Source organism: Fukomys damarensis, unplaced genomic scaffold (assembly GCF_012274545.1).
Source record: "Fukomys damarensis isolate Sample0158 unplaced genomic scaffold, DMR_v1.0_HiC HiC_scaffold_14, whole genome shotgun sequence".
Lineage (NCBI taxonomy): Eukaryota > Metazoa > Chordata > Mammalia > Rodentia > Bathyergidae > Fukomys > Fukomys damarensis.
In genome coordinates, this window is record NW_022900926.1 from 66,770,804 (window position 1) to 66,776,630 (window position 5,827).

General features: G+C 37.1%; 1 long non-coding RNA gene across 1 annotated transcript; it reads right to left on the reverse strand.

Annotated features, from left to right (window-relative positions):
• Nucleotides 1–281: 281 nt before the first annotated feature.
• LOC104865417 lies at nt 282–4,348 on the reverse strand. The gene is made up of 3 exons (XR_781146.2): nt 4,281–4,348; nt 1,038–1,171; nt 282–358 (listed from the first exon to the last, which is right to left on the reverse strand). It is a non-coding gene; the product is annotated as an uncharacterized LOC104865417 (long non-coding RNA).
• Nucleotides 4,349–5,827: the final 1,479 nt, after the last annotated feature.

Sequence of the window (5,827 nt, forward strand, 5' to 3'; positions counted from 1 at the left end):
ACAAAACACTTGAGGACCTGAACTTCTGCGAAAGACTTCTGGATACCAAACCCATTAACATATTGTTTGTCCAAAGGTTACTAGGCTGACTTCTCAGTGCTTCAGTTCCTCATGGACAGAGTGAAGGTAATAAGATTGATATTTTCCTCAAAACCTGAGAAGTACACAACAAAATAGGCACACAGGGATTGGCACATTATAGGCAATATTTTACCCTATTTTCATATACTGAGAGCTTGTGATATTTAGTGGGCTATATTTGACATTTAACATATTCCATACCATTGCACTTTAGCTCGATCCAACATCTCCTTCCTCTAACAGTTCCATGCAAGTCAACATCGCCTATATGTTCTGCCTTCAAGCAATTAAGTAAAAATTGGTCAAATTGTATTTTTTAAAAAACAATCAACAGGCATGTAAGTTACTTGACATAGGATTTTGTTGTTGTTACCTAATTTAAGAATCACATTTAGACTAAAGGTAGGTAAAATTAGTTGAATGTTGTGATGCACACCTGTAATCCTACCACTGTACAAGGCCGATTGCAAGTTCAAGCCTAGCTTAGGAAACTTAGCAAATTAGTAATACTCTGTCTCAAAATAAAAAAAAGTACTGAGAATGCAGCCCTGTGTGGAAGCCTTGGTTTGGTCTCCAATAACACAAACACACACACACACACACACAAATATGTGCACATACACATGCACACACAAATAGATAAAAGTCTAGTTTTCAACATGACAGGCTTGTGAATTCAAAGAAACATCAGCTGATGTTTTCAGAAAAATTTTAAGAATCTTCTAAAATCATTGCCAGTATTTCTTTCCAGAAATTTGTTAAAAGATTTTCACATAGATAATCTGCAATTTTCTCCAAACTTCATATTGTGATATCTCTTTCAAACTTTCTCATGGACCAGTTATCTTTGTGAAAATATGCACACTTCTCTAATTAAAGAAGTCATTTGGAAAATACTGTTTGTTTGTTTTTTTTTAGATCAGGAAAAAAGGTCATGTACAAAACAATCTACCTACTTTAAAATACCTTGAGGCATGTGTCCTCCCGTGACTTGAAGGTGAAGAGTACTTGGAGGAAGGTATTTGCTCCTGGGATAAATCATTAAGTCAAAATTCAAAACAAATGATGGTAGGAGTTTACTTAGATGTTACTGTAAAAAAACCAACAGAGATAAGTGAATTCATGAGGAGGAAAGATTTGATTTAGTTTTGGGGGTGGCAGTTCCTCTTTGCTGGGCTCCATTGCTTTGGGCCTCCGGCGAGGCTGTTGACCTGTGTGGGGTGCACGGGGGAGGAAAATACTCACCTCGTGGCAGCAGAGCGTGAAGAGAGGGTGTGAGGGAGGGGCTGGGTCCCAACACATCTGAGAAGGCCACACCCTAGTGACCTAACTTCCACCCACTGGGCTGAACCCCTTAAAGGCTCTGCCACCTCTCAAGGGCACCACAGGCTAAGAACCAAGCCTTTAACATGTGGGACTTCAGGAGATAGTTGTCCAAACTGTGGTAACAGAATACCATAAGAACAGGCCACTAATAAATAATAAATTTGCATAGCTGAACATCAGTACAAAGTTTATTTCACAGAAAAAATATAGTTATCCTTAATTGATATGTGCTGCCTAAGTGAGCTAGTCATCCTTAATTGAAACTTACTACTCGGCAAGTTATTAATTGGTAATCGTATCACGATTGTACGTGTGTGTGGTATGTGTGTGTCTAGGAGCAGATTTGACCATGACCTAAAAGATTCTAAACAGCAAAGCACAAGCTTTGGCCCTCTTTGACTTCCAATTTGACTTGACTGAACTTAGCAGTGTGTGTGCTTCCCCATCTCCTTTATCCTTTGGTGGAAACTCAGAAATCCCAGGAGCTGTTTGTCATTTGTTTCTCTACTTGTACATCGCCCCGCCTCCCCAAGCCTTACTCTCACCACTTACTTTCCTCTTCTTTATCCCTTTAACTGGCCTCTGCAAAATACTTTTTGTTCATTTCCTATGTAGAAGACACAGGTCAAATCCTTAAAAACAAAGGACCTCCAGAAGAAGAAACTAAATCCGGTTGTATCCCTGCTGGCGAGCAGTGATGTATGAGGGTTGATATGAAGGCAACACTGCGAGAATGGGGAGTATCCACTGGTATGAGTTAGGAATGTAGTCCTGGATCTAAATCTCAGAAAGATCTTACCACATTGCATTAATCATGGCACTTTCCAAAGGAATCAGTAATGGGCAATTCACACACCATTTTTCCAACGCCATTCAACATGGTAGTGAATAGCTTTCCCGATCACTTTTATTTAGTGGTAGAACTCCATAAATTCTAAGTGAAGCACAGAAAATAGACCTTTAAAATGATTTGGGGAAAAAAATCCTGTAACTACTTTGGTAACATGAGTAAGATTGCATCTTCTTCTGTGAATTCATTGGTACAATGTCATTTAGGTAGCCATTTCAAAGTGTTAGGCTGTGACATATGGTTATTTTGTGTAGTCCCAAAAAGAACCTCCCCAAAGTATATTTTCCAATCAATTTAAAGTCCTAAGTCCACCAAAGTTGTGTTTAGCTTAGAAATAGTTGTATTCTGGGATGCAGAAGTGGGGAGTGTTTTCAGTCACATTTATGTTGAACGTCAGCTGCTGAAATATCGCCAGTGAGGGCAGGAAGGACAAAGCTGAGCTTGCTGACCACTGCATCATCTGAACACAGCTTCTGTGAGGCCTCATTGTTGGGAGGCAAGACTGGGATTTATTGAGATTCTGAAGTTCCATTTCAGAGGGAAATGGGGACAGGCAAGAAAGGAAGTAGGGTGGGAGCTTGAGTAACGGTGGGGAACTGTTATGATACCACAACTTCACATAGGTGCAAGGGGCAGAGCCAGGATATTTTAGGTAAGGTATTCAGAAAGTCATTCGTGGTAACTGTCTGCTATTAATAATTTGGTAAGTCTTTTCTAGAAATCCCTACGGTGAACAGTCAAGATAATTTAGTAAAGACAAAAAGTCATATCTAAATAACAGTTTTTAAAATTACACGTAGCAATTACTATAGTGAAATATTTTTTTCTTTCTTCCAAGTAGGAAAAATCGGTATTGCGTCTCTTGTATATGATTGTACAGATCACAGATTTTACCACATGACTTTGGTAAATAAAATAATCATTAGTCATGGGTATTTGTGGTTATACTCTTGCCAGGTCCTAAAAGAAAAATATAAAATTCCTTTTCTTATCTTTATGTTTTTATTTTTAAAAGCTAAAACTGCATTCCTATTCTGGAACATACTGAAAATATTTGAAATAGTAAAAGCAAAGTAACACTGCTGAATTTTGTTTACTCATGTAGAAATAATTTGCATAAGTGTACTACATACACATTTAAAGAATACAGTTTTGTTTAAATAAGAGATTATTATTAGATAAAAAAATTTAGTAATTCACTAGAATATTTTTAATGGATAGAAAATATTGTCATTATTAATGAGACTTCTAAATTTATTGAGATTTTGACAAGTGTTAAAATTTTAAAAGGACAGAATTTTGGAAAATTACTTCAAAATAAATAATTTTTGTGGTTCTCACTCTATGAAGGAATGGTGATTGTCTTTTAATATAATTTTACAAGGTTATTTGAATGTGTGAAAACTGTAAAAATAACACAAATTTAAAGATTTGGAGGGTTAAGTGTTAATACCAAGATGCAAATGCAAAGAAATAATATATCAAGGCTAGGATAGGCAGAGAAGTTGAAGAAAATGATTTCAGTTTTACAAAGAAGGTATCCATAAAGAACAAATGCCAAACAGTAAAAGATAGCATTTTCATGTCATGTTGGAGGTAGATGGTCAATCTGAGGCATCTTTATTTGTTTGTTATTTATTTTCTGTAACAGGAATTGAACTCAGGACCTTGAGCCTCCCAGGCAGGCGGGTCACCGCTGAGCTACATTCCAGGCCCCCTGAAGCATCTTTAAATCAAATTTGCCTCATCGCTGTAGAGGAAAGGCTGATTTATAGTTGTCTCCATCACAAGATAGAGGTAGCGGCAGCCTAAAGTGGAAGTTGACCAAGCAGATTGAAATACTTGAAATACCACTTCTAATTTATGTCGTTTTGTTAAGCATTTCCCTCCGCAGAAACTGACCTTCAAAACAAAGGAAATCTCAGAGGAATCCTAGCAGGAGGTCATGGAGGAACATGAGGAACTCTGAAGCACAGAAACCCTGTGAAAGGATCCAGGGGTTCCAGGGAGGCATTTCACTGACCTTGAATTTTTGCTGGCGTCTGTCCTGGTTCTCAGTGAGAGCAGTCACGAGGAACCTGGGAGCCTAAGTGGGAGCTGTGCTTTATAAGTTTTATGCCATCTAAGCAGGGGGCATTTGTACTTTCAGTGGCTGGTAAATAGAATATTGGCCAGTTTATCATTCCTGAATTGAAAACAGTGGAGTTAATCAGTTCAGAATTTCTTTTTTGCATGAGATGAAACTAGAAATATTCAGCCTAAGGACATTTTTCATACTGTTAAGAAAGACTTCTTTAATAGTGGAAATGTTCTGAGCTTCATAGCTTTAATCTGGGTAATAATAAACAGACAGAAAGGTTTGGTACGGGTTCAATAGTTGAAATGGAAATGAGGAAACACTACTCAAGTTCCAGAGTTTGTGTACTCGCTTCAGTGTGCAAAAGAGCCGAATGCCACAGATGCATGAAGCCCCCAATACTCCCTAAGACTCAGTGGAAAAGTTCTGTAGTTAGTTTTACTCAGGAATAAGAGTAAAATCTCCAGTAACCAGAACTTTGTTTCCTTCACCACCTGAGATTTATAGGTAGCAGGTTAATTTGCAGTACCTTTTTTCTTTTTGGTACCGGGGATCGAACTTGGGTCCTTGCACTCAAGAGGCAGGTGGCAGAACCACTGAGCTTAATCCCTGGCTGCAGGACTTTGTTTCTGGCACTTTTATCCTTCAATCTTTAAACAAAAGACGTAACAGTTTCGTCTTTTCAAGTCAGCGAGCTTCTCTATTGTGTCATGCAGAGTTAAGGTCATACGGTGTCAGAATTTCTTTGTGCAATTTTAAATCTTTGTAATCCTTCCTCTTTGAAATAAACAAGCTTCAAATACTTTTAGTACAGCTTTCTACAGATGTGATTCAAGAAATCAAGGAATGGAAATCAAAAGTTTTTCATTTTACATATTTAAAAAGTCAAGAATAAGCATATCTTTAGCTGGTCTTTCTAAATTCTTAGTCTTATGATGCTTTGGGAAATAAAAAAGAAAAGTACATTGGCATTCTGGGTGGTATAATTTGAATCTCTGGTTTTCTGGCTTTAGTCTTCCTGCTAAGAATTTGTTTAGAGAGGCCAAGATCATTATAAATAGACCCCTGGCTTCTGAAATACTGGGAGCATTACACTCATAATAAAACAAAATTAAAACCATTGAATTCATTGTAATTAGAGCTGCTATAACAATCTCATAGACATCGTGTTTTTATCTGGATTTATTTTTCCTATTTTTTAAATAAAAGCCTTACATTTTTATTTTGAAAATGGCTGAACAAACTGAACTAAATGAAGTCAAGTTGCACTGATCTCAGAAAGTGAAATATGATGACTTATAAAGTAGTTTTTGTTCTGATATCATTCAGGCTTACTACTTATGCTATTCACTTCCATTGGATATTTGCTGTAGGAGGAACTGGCCCACAGATTTCCTCTATGTATTTCTATAGGTAAAAGAAAAACATCTGGAAAAGTTACTTCAGTAAAAGCTATTGTGATTTCTGTGACATTAGATTTCAATATTCAGAAA